The sequence below is a fragment of the Lutra lutra genome, chromosome 4 (genome assembly GCF_902655055.1).
Source record: "Lutra lutra chromosome 4, mLutLut1.2, whole genome shotgun sequence".
In the NCBI taxonomy this organism is placed as follows: Eukaryota; Metazoa; Chordata; class Mammalia; order Carnivora; family Mustelidae; genus Lutra; species Lutra lutra.
In genome coordinates, this window is record NC_062281.1 from 153,574,419 (window position 1) to 153,589,149 (window position 14,731).

The window sequence follows — 14,731 nt, forward strand, 5'->3', positions numbered from 1 at the left end:
AGATCATGACCTGAGCCGAAGGCAGCGGCTTAACCCACTGAGCCACCCAGGCGCCCCAAGGAAGGCAATTCTGACACTTGCTAGAACATGGAGGAACCTCGAGGACATTATGCTAAGTGCGATAAGTCAATCATGAAAAGACAACACTATATGAGTCCACTATATGAGGTAACTAGAGTAGTCAAATTCAAAGGGCATGGTCAGAGCCCCAGATACTGTCTAATGAATGCAGAATAGTGGCTGCCAGGGGCTAGGGAGGAAGGAAATTAGCAGCTGTTTAATGGATGTAGTTAGTTTTGCAAGAAAAAAAAAAAAAAAAAAAAACCCTGGAGATTGGTTGAACAGCAGCTGTACACTTAAAATCAGTTAAGATGACAAATTTTATGTTATGTATATCTTATCTCAATTTAAAATATTTTAGGGGTGCCTGGGTGGCTCAGTCAGTTAAATGCTGACTCTTGGTTTCCGCTCAGGCCATGATCTCAGGGTCCTGAGATCCCGAACCCTGTGTGGGCCCCATGCTCAGCACGGAGTCTGCTTGAGATTTTCTCTCTCCCTCTCCTTCCCCCTCTGTCCTTCCCCCTGCATGTGTGCGCACATGCACTCTCTCTAAAATAAATATTTTTTAAAAATTTTTAAATACAAGTTTATACATATATAGATACAAGTCCTCTGTTGCATGTATGTTTTGCAGATATTTCTCCAAATCTGGGGCTCATCTTTTCATTTTCATAACAGTGTCCTGAAGAACACAATTTTTAAATCATGATGAAGTCTAATTTATCAATTTTTTATTTTGTACCATAGACTTTTTGTGTCCTGCTTAAGAAACCCTTGCCAACTCCAAGGTTACTAAGATTTTCTTTTATGTTTTCTTCTAGAATTTTTATAGTTTTAGCATTTAGACTATAATGTATTCCAAGTTAATTTTCTTTTCTAGTCTTCTTTTTAAAAGATTTTATTTATTTATTTATTTATTTATTTGACACACAGAGAGAAAGTACATGCAGGGGGAGCAGTTCGCAGAGGGAGAGGGGGCGGCAGGCTCCCGCTGAACAAGGAGCCTGATGCGGGGCTCGATCCCAGGACACTGGGATCGTGACCTGAGCCAAAGGCAGTTGCTTAACCAACTGAGCCCCCCAGGCGCCCCGCAAGTTAATTTTCATATTTGGCGTGAGGTAAAGATAGAGGTTCTTTTTTTTTTTTTTTAATGTGTGGCTATGCAGTTGTTCCAACAATATTTGTTTTTTGTTTTGTTTTATTTTGTGTTTGTTTTAAAGATTTTATTTATTTATTTGACAGAGAGAGACACAGCAAGAGAGGGAACAAAAAAGGGGGAGTGGGAGAGAGAGAAGAAGGCTTCTCACCAAGCAGGGAGCCCAATATGGGGCTGGATCCCAGGACCCTGGGCTCATGACCTGAGGCGAAGGCAGACTTGACTGAGCTACCCAGGAGCCCCTCCAACACGACTTGTTAAAAAGATTATCATTTCCCTGTTGAACTGCCTTGCTGCCTTCCATCAAAAGTCAGTTGACTATATGTGTGTGGATCTGGTTTTGGACTCCACTTGGTTCTGTTGATTTACATGTCTGTCTTTACATCAATACTACATTTTCCTGACTATTCTCACATATAGTAAGTCTTGAAACCAAATTGCATAAATCCTACTGGTTTGTTCTTTTTCAAATGGTTTAGCTATTCAGAGTCCTTTGCATCTCCATTTAAATTTTAGAATCGGGGGTCCCTGGGTGCCTCTGTCAGTGAAGTGTCTCCCTTCAAGCTCAGGTCATGATCCCAGCTGCTGCTCAGTGTGGGGCCTGCTTCTCCCTCTGCCTCTGCCTGCTGCTCCCCTTGCTTGTGTGCTCACTCTCTCTCTGTCAAATAAATATAATCTTTAAAAAAAAAAAAAAAAGAATTACCTTAAAAAATAAATAAATTTTGGAATCAGCTTATCCATTTCTAAAAATGAAATAAAATAAAATAAAGCTTGCTTGGATTTTGGTAGCAATGGTGCCAGATCCATCAATTTGGAAAGAATTGACATGAATAATATTGAGGTTTTTGATCCATGAACATGGTGTATCTCTCCATCTATTTAGGTTTTTGTTAATTTCTCTCTGCAGTATTTCATAGTTCACAGCTACAAGCCTTGCTCATCTTCTGTCAAATTTGTTACTAAGTATTTCATGTATTTATACCATTATAAATATACTTTAAGGGGTGCCTGGGTGGTTCAGTGGGTTAAAGCCTCTGCCTTCGGGTCAGGTCATGATCTCAGGGTCATGGGATGGAGACGTGCATAGCATTGGGCTCTCTGCTCAGCAGGGAGCCTGCTCCCCCCCCCTGCCTGCCTCTCTGCCTACTTGTGATCTCTCTCTGTCAAATAAATGAAATCTTTTTTTTTTTTTAAGATTTTATTCACTCATTTGACAGAGGTCACAAGTAGGCAGAGAGGCAGGCAGAGAGAGAGGAGGAATCAGGTTCCCTGCTGAGCAGAGAGCCCAATGTGGGGCTCGATCCCAGGACTCTGAGATCAGGGCCTGAGCCAAAGGCAGTGGCTTTAACCCACTGAGCCACCCAGGCGCCCCAAATAAATAAAATCTTTAAAAATATATATATAGGAACGCCTGGGTCCCTATATATGGTTAAGCCACTGCCTTTGGCTCAGGTCATGATCCCAGGCTCCTAGGATCAAGTCCTGTATAGGGCTCCTTGCTCGGCAGGGAGCCTCCTTCTCTAGTCGCCTCTGCCTGCCACTGTCCTGCTTGTGTGTACTCTCTCTCTGACAAATAAATGAATAAATGAAATCTTTAAAAAAAAAAAGATTTAAAAAAATATATATATATACTTTAAAAATTTCAATTTCAGGGACAGCTGGCTGGCTCAGTTGGTGGAGAATGGGACTCTCAATCTCAAGGGGTAATGACTTCAAGGTCCACGTTAAAGGTAGTAAATTTTTATTTACTTAAAAATAAATAAACTTTAAAAAAATAAAAATTTCAGTTTCAATCAGAACGTTGCTAGGATGTAGAATACAATTGCTTTTGGTGTATTACTGTATTTGCATCTATTTTGAAACCTTAAAACTCATCTTAAGTGTCACTTTATAGACTTTTTAAAATTTTCTGGGGCACATGTCTGGCTCAGTCAGTAAAGCATGCAACTCTTGATCTCGGGGTTGAGAGTTCAAGCCCCACGTTGGGCATAGAGAGTGTTTAAAATAAAATCTTAAAAAAATTTATTTCATAGATGATCATGTTGTCTGCAAGTAGGGACAGTTTTACCTTTTTATTTCCAATCTGTATGCCTTTTATTTCTTGTCTTGCCTAGTTGCCCTGACTAGAAACTCCCACAATGTTAAATGCAAATGGAAAGATCCTGACATCCTGTCCTTGTTCTTGACCTTAGGGAGAGGGCACCCAATCTTTCACATTAAGACATTAGGATATTAGATTTTTTGTAAAGGCCCTTTATCAGACTGAAGAAGTGCTCTTCCCTCTATTTCTAGTTTGCTGCAAGTTTTTAATCAGGAATGGATGTTGGATTTTGTCAAATGCTTTTTCTGCATCTGTTGAGATAATCATATGGTTTGTCCTTTTAAATTTGTTAATATGATGAATTACAGTGATTACTTTTCAAATGTTAAAGCAACTTTTCATCCCTAGGATATATATTGCATAATGATATATTTTACTTTTTATATACTGTGGGTTTTGATTTGTGAAAATTTTGTTAAGACCTTTTGTATCTCTGGGGCACCTGGGTGACTCAGTCGTTAAGCGTCTGCCTTGGCCCAGGTCATGATCCCAGGGTCCTGGGATAGAGCCCGGCATTGGACTCCCTGCTCAGCTCAGCGGGAGGTCTGCTTCTCCCTCTCCCACTCCTCCTGCTTGTGTTCCCTCTCTCGCTGTCTCTCTCTGTCAAATAAATAAATAAAATCTAAAAAAAAAGTTTATTTTTATAGTCTTATAAATAGTATAAAATTACTTGGGTTTTGCTTTTTTGAATCCAATCTTACAACTTCTGCCCTTTAATTATAGTATTTAGGCTACTTAGACATAATGTGATTATTGGTGTGATTAGGTTAAGTCACTAGCTCTGCTGGGGTTTCTTTGTCTCATCTGCCCTTTGTTCCCCTTTTCCTCTTTTTATGCCTTTTGAATTATTCAAGGATTTGTTGTTATTTCATTCCTACACTGGCATGGCTAGCACCCACCTAACTATACATAGAAATGACTGAAAACCACATACACATATCCTACTGAATAGATTTCCAACTCAACTTTTCCTTTATTCACCTTATAGAAGCCCACAGCCATCCCAACAGCACCTGACCTAAGTGTATTACAGTGAGGAAGTCCAAGCCGAAAGAGGCAGCAAATGTCAACTGAATGTGGTTAAGATAACTTGCATTTTCAAGTCTTACACACACGATCGTTTAACCACACTGCCCTGTAAGGATTGGTTGAAGCGTCTGCCCTCCTGCTGTGTAGACTGTGTGCAGCCTCTGAACAATACAGTCCTTTCGGGTCTTGGCCCTTACACCTGACATCATCTCCCACGAAGGTACTCAATAAATGTTTGTCAGATAGCTTGTGTAAGCAAGCCAAAGGAACTCCAGCCTGAAAATCAAAGAACCCGTGTTTGAATCCATTTCTGCCACCAAGCTCCATGACCTTGAGCATGTTACTTAATTTCCTTGATCTTCATTTGTCTGTAAAGCCCTTTTAAAAACATAATTGTATTTTAATAATTTTTTTACCTAAGAAATACTTCCATCCATAGGGTATGAAAATTAAACAATCCTGAAAGATTTAGAATGAAAGGCATTTTGTACTCTGCCCCTTTCCTCCTAACCACCAGTTCCCTTCCCAAGAGGCAACCGCTTTTTAATTCTTTGAGCTATTTCTTCTAGTTGTTATCTACAATTTTATAAATAAGATGCTTATACAGCAATTTCTCGTTTTATCAGTTTTAAACATGATCTGTGAGTGTCCTGCCATGACAGGTGATGAATTAACATACACTACGGCCATAATTCTTCTCCACTCCCACCCCAACAGTGTTCTATCTATGGCGACCTTTGTAAGGTCAAGTAATACTCATACACTCTTTCCATCGTTCCGTAGTCTACAGACAGGAGCGCTTGGCGCTGCACTTTGTCAAGTGAGGCTATTGGGTCCCTCCTTTCCCATTTAGCTTTCCTCTCCCTCTTCTACCTCTCGGCTTCCCTGTCTGAATTTTTAATCGCCAAGGTTGTTAACATTAAATTCTGTCCTGTGGCCATCCTTAAAACCTCTAAGCTTTGACCACAGGTTGATTCTAATATACTGTGTTCACATTATTATCAGCTAGGGGAATATTAGTTTTTCAGAGCCAAGTGGGTACTATTACATTTCCTTTCTTACAGAGCTGTTTGGTTTTCCTAGGGTTTCTAATTGTTATTGTTTTCTAATTACTTCTTGTACTGTTTGCCTTAATTTATTCTCACTCATTAGATCTGGACAGGTTCACCTCTCTGTGCTCTCCTCACACTCGTGGTGATGTCTCTTGTTATCTCTATCACTGCTCTATCATCTCAAATGGCTTATCACATTCGCTCTTTTCCTTCTCAGAGCCCTCCATTCTCCCATTCCAACTTGGTCTGGGTGTTACGGGGGTTACCAGGTGAGCACTGTTCTCCACCTAGATGTATAGTTGAACTGCATGTGCCTGACCCCTCCGAAGTGAGGCCATGTGACTTGCTTTGGCCAAGTTACATGGTTTCTTTTCGTTGAAAGCTCTAAGAGTCAGTGCATGTTTCCCTCTTCCTTTTATCTCCCCCATGGTAAGCCTCAGCATTCAAAACAGTCCTGGGGGTCACCTGGGTGGCTCAGTGGGTTAAGCCTCTGCCTTCACCTCAGGTCATGATCCCAGGGTCCTGGTATCAAGCCCCACATCGGGCTCTATGCTCACCAGGGAGCTTGCTTCCTCCTCTCTCTCTCTCTCTCTCTCTCTGCCTGCCTCTCTGCCTACTTGTGATCTCTATCAAATAAATAAATAAAATCTTCTTTAAAAATTAAAAAAAAAAAATAGTCCTGGAATGAGAACACGGAACAGAGTCCCTGGTTGGCCTATAATGGACACACAGGCCTGAATGAGAAATAAACATTTGTTGGGTTAAACTACTGAGACTACAAGAATATTTGTTACCTCTTCATAACCTAGCCTTTCCCAACTGACATGGAAAATTGGTATCAGAGGGGCGCCGGGGCAGCTCAGTCTGTTGAGTGTCTAACTCCGGCTCAGGGCATGATCTCAGAGTCCTGGGATCGAGGTGGGTATCTGGCTCCACACTCAGCAGGCAGTCCACTTGTCCTGCTCCTTCTGCCCTTCCCCCTGCTTGTGCTCTCTTGCTCTCTCTTACTCTCTCTCTCTCTCATTCTTTCTCAAATAAGTAAATAAAATCTTTGTTTAAAAAAAGAAAATTGGTGGAGCACCTGGGTGGCTCAGTGGGTTGGGGCCTCTGCCTTCGGCTCGGGTCATGATCCCGGGGTCCTGGGATCAAGCCCCGCATCGGGCTCTCTGCTCAGCGGCGAGCCTGCTTCCCCTTCTCTCTCTGTCTGCCTTTCTGCCTACTTGTGATTTCTCTCTCTGTCAAATAAATAAATAAAATCTTTTAAAAAAAATTGGTATCAGAGATGGAACGCGGCTATAATCCAAATATATGACAGTGACTTAGCATTGGGGCAGGGAGGAGCAAAGAAATTGTTGGAGGCAATGAAACGCTTGGTGAAACTATGCTGTGCAGTAAGTGGGAGGGCAGATCAGGGATCTAATAAACTTGTAGCTCAATGCAAGAGGTTGGGAAATAGAACATTCCTAGTGTGTATTGGTTGCTGTTAGCTATATTTGGCAAGGTGCTCCAAGAAAAGGATACCTGGGTGGTTTAGTCGGTTCACCTTCTGCCTTGGGCTCAGGTCATGATCTTGGAGTCCCTGGATGGAGCCCCACATAGGGCTCTCTGCTCAGCAGGAAGTCTGCTTCTCCCTCTCTCTCTGCTCCTCCCCCCCACTCATGCTCTCTCTCACTCTCTCTCTTTCTTAAATAAATAAATAAATAAATAGAAATAAATAAATAGAAATTTTTTAAAACTACTCCAAGAAAGACACACTTTAAGAAAAATTCAGTGGGGCAGCTGGCTGGCTCAGTCAGTAGAGCATGTGATTCTTGATTTTGGGGTCATGAGTTCGAGCCCCACATGTGGCATGGAGTTTACTTAAATTTTTAAAAAATGTAAAAGAAGGTGCAGGAAGAACTGGGTGGCTCAGTTGTTAAGTGTCTGCCTTTGGCTCAGGTCATGATCCCAGCATCCTGCTATCAAGCCCCACATCACATCAGGCTCCCTGCTTGGTGGGAAGCGTGCTTCTCCCTCTTCCTCTCCCCCTGCTTGTGTTCCCTCTCTCGCTGTGTTTCTTTCTGTCAAATAAATAAAATATTTTTTAAATATGTAAAAGAAAAGGAAAAGAATTGACCGATTTGCAAGTAAGAATGAAATGGACCAGAAAGAGTCAAGATACTCAGGGACTTTCAAGATTGCTTCTTATTCCCAATCTATAAAAGGTGAAACTGAGAAGAATTTTGAGTGGAAAGGCTAAGTGAAAACACAGGTATTGACATCATCCCCCTGTGAAAATCCCTAACTGTGTTATGGGGTCAGTACCACAGTAAAGGTCCAGCTAAGGGCACGGCACCCAGCAAATCTTTCCGTTGGACAAAATAGCTCAGGAAAAGGGATCTAGTGATGTGACTCTCCTGCTATATCTGGTGTAGTTAGAAAAACAGAAGCTACACCAGGAGTCTCAAGTAGATTTAATTCAGGGAGTTGGGGTTCCATGGTGTTGGAAGTCTGAAAGAACAAAAGGAGGATGTTGATATAACCCAGATATTAATAACTCCAAGCAGCAGCTACCACCCTTAGGGCTGAGGTAATACTAGTAGTTGCCCAAAGAGGCTAGTCTTTAGGATGAGGAACAAAAAGGAAATGGTGTAGCTACTAGAACTAAGGTTTGGGGAACCCCACTTGGCTGTTACTCAGACCTGGCAGGGGTACCACTGGCTGGTGTGTGGACATCTGAGGGGGGACACCAAGACTCTGGTGATGGGACCTCTGGGAGACCGGACTTCATACCACCGAGGTGTAGCTGGCTGAAAATTTTGAGGGGACATGATGTGCCTGGGGCTGAAAGGGCCAAAGGAAGGTGAAAGCTGACGTCACTGCTGTCCTTTGCTCCCGGAGGGATGCAAGTCAGTGCTGAAATGAAGAAGAAAGTCCTGCTTCCCCTTCGGCCACCTTCTCACCTCCTGCCAGTTCTGCCACTGGAAGATCCTAACAGGAAGCCATGAGGCTTCCCCACCTGGGAAGTGTGGTTTGCTGAGTTCCAGTCAACACAAACCAAAACATACACCGTGAACTTGGAGCTGAGAGACAACAGGAAAACAGCCAGCACCCCCAACAAAGCATGCTGGCCCCGGATACCCACGCTTGAACCCAGGACTTATGAGGGTGAGAAAACAAAGAAGCAAAGCAAATCTAAGAATCTCTAGTAAAGAACTCTGGGTGTAGTTTAGTGGCATATGCAACTGACCAGAAACAAACAGATGAGAAGCCAACTAAGTTTTCAAGAGGGTTCTAGTCGCAAAAGAACTACTAGCTTGGGCTAAGAGACTGTAAAAGTTAATAAAATGGCCTTTGGGTTCCTAGCCATCTGTGGGTAGGAAGTTGACTGACACAATGACCAAATCCCCAGTTTGGGTACACTCCCCAACATCATCTTCAGCTGTGACCAAGGAGGGTCATGGGAAAATCCTCATACGCAGTGCCTAATGGAATTTGAGAATTGCCAGGAGTCACTGTCTCCTGTTGGTGTCTTCCATTCTTTCCCTTTCTGAGTAAGAGTGTTTATTATAATTACCGTGTCCCGGTTCCACAATTTGTATTGGGGACAGGGGATTAGCAGGTAACATGTCTTCATTCCCTGGTTCATTTCTCTGCGTTAGGGTGAGCCACATCTGGACCTGACTTAGAGACCTCTGCCACCATCCAGAAACCCTGGGCTTCCCCTTCATGCTGCAGTTGTAAGGGGCTTACAGGCTATCTGTCTCCGGAATAGGAGAGAGAGGAGAGGCTGTTGCTCCACACTCTCGCCAACATTTGCTATTGTCAGTGTTTGGATTTGGGCCATTCTAAAAGATGTGTCATGATATCTCGTTTTAATTTGCATTTACCTTATGACATATGCTGTGGAGTATCTTTTCATATGCTTATCTGCTATCTGTATATCTTCTTTGGTAAGCTGTCTATTAAGGTCTTTGTCCCATTTTTTAATCAGGTTATTTGTTTTCTTTTTGCTGAGACTTAAGTGTTCTTTGTATATTTTGGCTAACTGTCCTTTATCAGATGTGTCTTTTGCATATATTTTCTCCCAGTCTGTGGCTTATCTGCTAATGCTTATTGACTTATTTTTTTTAAGATTTTATTTATTTGACAGAGAGATCGAGAGAGAGAGACACAGAAGCAGGCAGAGATGCTGGCAAAGGGAGAGGGAGAAGCCGGCCGCCCGCTGAGCAGAGAGCCTGATGTGAGCCTCGATCCCAGGATCCTGGGATCATGACGTGAGCTGACGGCAGACCCTTAACCATCTGAGTCACCCAGGTGCCCTCATTGATTTATTTTTAATGATTTAACGAAGATCTGTTAGCCTACCACTCAAATGTTAGAGCATTAATAGTAACTTCCATTTATCTATATTGTCCTCCCCATCCCGTGTCATTACTATCCCAAATTCTGTATTTATCATTCCCTTGCATGGAGGAGGAAGGAGATTTGCTCTTGTTTTACTACTGCAAATTGGTGTTACAAAGATTCTTGTACATAACCCCTAGGTGTATACCTAGTAGAATTGCTGAGGTAAAGGCTGGGATAATGACCAATGCTCCAAAACAACAACTTGTTTTCAAAGTGCTTGTATCTGTTTGTGGTTCCACCAGCAGTGAGTAAGCAGTCTCACTGAGCCACACCTGCTGTAATTGTCAGACTTCTAATTCTGGCCAATCAAATGTAAAATGATATTTCATTGTTGTCTTGACTTTTGTTTCCCTGAGTACTAGTTAAGTTGAGCATCTCTTCAGATGTTTATTAGCCATACATGTTTCATCCTCTAAGAAGTGCTTGGTCAGGGCCCCTGGGTGGCTCAGTTGGTTAAATGTCTGCCTTCAGCTCAGGTCATGATCCCGAGTCCCTCATCGGGCTACCTGCTCAGTGGGAGTCTGCTTCTCCCGCTGACACTCCCCCTTCTCATGCTCGGTCTCTCTCACGCTCTCTTTCTCAAATAAATGAATAAAAATAATTTTTTTTAAAGATTTTATTTATTTATTTGACAGAGAGAGATCACAAGTAGGCAGAGAGGCAGTCAGAGAGTGAGAGGGAAGCAGGCTCCCTGCTGAGCAGAGAGCCAGATCCAAGGACCCTGAGATCATGACCTGAGCCGAAGGCAGCGGCTTAACCCGCTGAGCCACCCAGGCGCCCCAATGAATAAAAATCTTTTAAAAAAAAGAAGTGCTTGGTCATTTTTTTCCCCATTTTTTGATTGGGCTAGTTTTCTTTTCTTACCAATTTTGCATGTTCTTGATACTCATCTTTTATCAACTAAACGCATTTAAAATATGTTCTTACATTTGTAGTATTTTACTTTCTTGAAGATTTCTTTTGAAAAAAAAAAGAGGTTCTACATTTTAACATACTCAAATATATTAGGGTTTTATGCTTAGTGCTTTTGAGGTCTTCTTAAAAATTTTTTCAAGATTTATTTATTTCTTCAAGATTTATTTATTATGTGGGAGCAAGCAGTGGGGGAGGTAGAGGGAGAGGAAGAGAGAGTCTTAGGCAGACTCTGTGCTGAGCACAGAGCCCCACGAGGGCCTCAGTTCCACAACCGTGAGATCACGACCTCGGCCAAAACCAAGAGTTGGACACTTAACCAACTGTGCCATCCAGGTGCCCCAAGGTCTTTTTAAATTACCCCAAGTTTCAATAATATTCACTTAAATTTTCTACTCAAAGTTTCAAAGTGTTGCTTTTGATATTTAAGTACCTAACTTGAAATTGACTTTCTGGTAAAAAGTTGGGTTCAAATTCAATCTCATTTTTCCATATCTGTAACTAAGTCATCCACTTCACACTGGGGACACTGAGGCCAGAGAGATTCAGCAACTTGCCCAAGATCACACAGCTACTAAGCGTCAAAGCCAGGATTCAAAGCCAGGCCGTCGGGTTCCAGAATCTGCCATAGTTTCATCCATGTTGCTAAACTGCCTTCCGCTTCCATCGTGCAAATTACATGCAGGCGTCTGTGTCCTGCTGTCAGTTCTATTTCACTCGTCAATTTGTCTATTCCTGTGTCAACCCCACACTGTTTTAACTATTAGAGCTTTATAAAAAATACTGACATCTGGCAGGGCAAGTCTACCCACCTTATTCTTCTTCAGAAATGGCTTGGCTAGGGGCTCCTGGGTGGCGCAGTCATTAAGCATCTGCTTTCGTCTCTGGTCATGATCCCAAGGTCCTGGGATCAAGCCCGCATCAGGCTCCCTGCTCCACAGTAAGCCTGCTTCTTCCTCTCCCACTCCCCCTACTTGTGTTCCCTCCCTCGCTGTATCTCTCTCTGTCAAAGAAATATTTAAATCTAAAAAATAAATAAATAAATAAATAAATAAATAAATAAATGGCTTGGCTAGTTTTTGGATCTTTATTCTTATACACACATTTCAGAATCGATATGTCAAATTCCATAGAAATCCCTATTGGAATATCAGATTGGAGTTGCATTAAATATGTTTATATATTAGTAGATTAATTTTGGGTGGGGCCTGGGTGGCTCAGTCAGTTGAGCCTCTGGCTCTTGGTTTCCGCTCAGGTCATGACCTCAGGGTCTGGGATCAAGCTCTGAGTTGGGCGGGCTCTGGGCTCAGTGAGGAGTCGACTAGAGATTATCTCACTCCTCCCTTCCCCTCTGCCCTTCCTCCACTTGAGCTCACGCTCTCTCTCTCTCTCTCTTTCTCTCAAATAAATAAAATCTTTTTTTTGAAGTAGATTAATTTAGGCAATTAGGGAGAATTGCACCTTCATCAATGTTAAGTCTTTCCTTCTATTTAAGCCTTCTTTAATGTACCCTTGGTTAAGTGTTAAAATTTTTTTCCGTACTGATTTTGCACATATGCTATTCCTTAAGTACTTTATTCCTGGGATTCTACTTTTGCTATTAGGGCCTTCCTTACTATTTTCTTCCCCTGGGGTTCATGACTACCAAGGCATCCACGGCTGGGTGCCAGAAGCTCTGTGAACCTTCTGAAGGTTTGTGCATTTTGTGGAAGTATGGAACTTCCATTAGATTCCCAAATAACTATTGCCAACAGCACTAAACCCTTCTCATGGGCCAGGCACTCTGCTAAGCATTTTTCAAGCCCCACAACCACTCTGGGAAATAGATGTGGTTATTCCCACCATTTTAGGGGTGAGGACACTAATGCTCAGAGAGGTTACGTACTTTGCCTGAAGTCACACAGCTAAGACGATAACAGCTGGCGTTCAAATCCAGGCTGTCTGACCCAAAGCTATACAGGAAACCTCTATCATCTGTAATATCCTTTTTGAGGAGAGGTAACTCCTTTTTGAGTCCTCAGAGAGAGACTCCTGCTCCCGGGCAAGGCACTTGGCCTCTCTGGGTTCTTGTTTGTGCATCTGTAAAATGGGTAGAGGCAGATGACTGCTTCACCTACCGATCAGGACTGTTGAGAGGGTCAGGATGGGGCAGAAGCTCTAAGCTGCAAAGTGAGGCAGCAGGGGGAGCAGGGAGGCAGGGGCCAGGGCACCAATCCCACCCTCACTACCAGCTTCCCAGGGCAGCCTCTTCCCAGGAGATGGAGGACACAGGCTGAGCTTGCCCAGGTGGGGACACAGGATCAGAGATGGCCCCATAGGGAAAGGCCCACATTTGATGGGCCCCACCATAACAGGCAATGAATGACTGGAGGTGAAAATGCTGTGACCATGTTGGGCCTGGGAGTGGAATAATCACAGAAAGACGCCTGATCCATTTTGGGGAGCCAGGGAATGCTTCCCGGTGGAGGTGCCCCTGGGCGCTCCTTGACTACACCACCCTGGCCAGAGCCCCTCTCCTAGGCGACTGTGTCTGGATTCCCCTAAGGCCTCCTCCCCTTCAGCTCCAGAAGGTGTGCATTCAGGCTGCTGGAGCCCCTCAGTGCCCTGTGGATCTTGCCTCAGTCCACAGTCCTCCCCACAGGCCTCTGTGGCAGCCCCTGCCCCTCACTTCCTGTCCCCTCCCTGACATACCTTACAGCCCAACCCTGCTGACTCCAGCAAACTCACCAACTCTTGGGTGATCCTGGTGGTGGGTATTATGGAGGGCACGTATTGGATGGAGACTGGGTGTGGTGCATAAACAATGAATTCTGGAACACTGAGAATAAATTAAAAAAAAAAAAAAACCTCACCAACTCTGTTGCCTGCCTACCTCCAGACCTGTTGTACCCTCTCCCCTTCTCCTGGGAGGGCTCCTTCTCATCCCTTGGGATCCAGCTTAAGGGACACTGCCTCAGAGACACATTTTCTTTTTCTTTTTTTTTTAAAGATTATTTATTTATTTATTTGACAGAGAGAGAGAGAGACAGCGAGAGAGGGACACACGCAGGTGGAGTGGAAGAGGGAGAAGCCGGCTCCCCACTGAGCAGAGAGCCCTGGGATCATGACCCAGGCCAAAGGCAGATGATTAACAACTAAGCCACCCAGGCACCGCAGGGACACATTTTCTGACTCCCCCATGTAACGGAGGTCTCCCTAAGCTTTCTATTCTGTCTCAGTCCCTAGCTGATTTTTTTCCATAGTTCTTATTTTAATTTCCAACCATTTCGTCTGTTCCTTTCTCTCTCACCTCTCGCTCCTATCTCCTCCCACTAGAAATGGGTCAGGAGGGTAGGGATCATGCCATGCTCTTCTCAACAGCCTCCACAGGGCTGGCCACAGCTGGCACTCAAAAAGTATTTGTCGGAAGAATGAATGAATTTGAATGAATAAATGAATGAACTGGATCTTAAAGGATCTAGAGCTGGGCTGTCTGATGGAATAGCCACGAGCCACATGTGACTATTGAAACCTAAATGAAATAAAAGTAAGTAAATTTAAAAGGCCGTTCCTGGGGCACCTGGGTGGCTCAGTGGGTTAAAGCCTCTGCCTTCGGCTCAGGTCATGATCCCAGGGTCTTGGGATCGAGCCCTGCATCAGGCTCTCTGCTCAGTGGGGAGCCTGCTTCCTCCTCTCTCTCTCTGCCTGCCTCTCTGCCTACTTGTGATCTGTCTGTCAAATAAATAAATAAAAATCTTTAAAAAAATAAAAATAAATAAAAATAAAAGGCCGTTCCTTGGAGCACCTTGGAGCACCTGGGTGGCTCAGTTGGTGAAGTGACTGCCTTCGGCTCAGGTCATGATCCTGGAGTCCCAGAGCCCTCTCAAGTAAATTAATAAAATCTTTTTTTTTAACAGAGGAAGGGAAGCAGGCTCCCTGCTGAGCAGAGAGCCCCGATGCAGGACTCGGGGCTTGATCCCAGGACCTTGGGATCATGACCTGAGCTGAAGGCAGAGGCTTTAACCCACTGAGCCACTCAGGCACCACAATAAA

The 14,731-nt window shown here is 43.6% G+C and overlaps 1 long non-coding RNA gene across 2 annotated transcripts in view; it reads left to right on the top strand.

Annotated features, from left to right (window-relative positions):
* Nucleotides 1–14,731, top strand: part of LOC125096849 (uncharacterized) — a 34,347-nt gene that overhangs the window by 3,434 nt on the left and 16,182 nt on the right. Inside the window, exons 2-3 of one of the 2 annotated variants that reach the window (XR_007126412.1) lie at nt 2,869–2,946; nt 3,331–3,788. This is a non-coding gene — a long non-coding RNA (uncharacterized LOC125096849). Of the gene's footprint in view, nt 1–2,868; nt 2,947–3,330; nt 3,789–14,731 lie in introns of those variants that run through there. The other variant, XR_007126411.1, reaches the window with a different exon arrangement.